The following is a 210-nucleotide window of genomic DNA, read 5'->3' as shown; positions in this document are numbered from 1 at the left end:
ACCTGGAAAGCACCACGTTTAGGGCTCATTCACAACCAATAAGATGGGCATATCCTTTCTGAGGACACAGCATCATATACAGCCTGTCAAAACTGCAAACCAAAAGCAGGCAAACCCAGATCTGGGGACCTTCTGACACATTAAGTCTTCAAAACTGTTGATGTTAAGATTAGAACGGAGGCCATGAGGACTAGACAGACACGGAAGCCC

This window comes from Myotis nattereri, assembly GCF_964212035.1.
Source record: "Myotis nattereri genome assembly, chromosome: 8".
Lineage (NCBI taxonomy): Eukaryota > Metazoa > Chordata > Mammalia > Chiroptera > Vespertilionidae > Myotis > Myotis nattereri.
Note: the sequence above shows the minus strand (reverse complement) of the source record.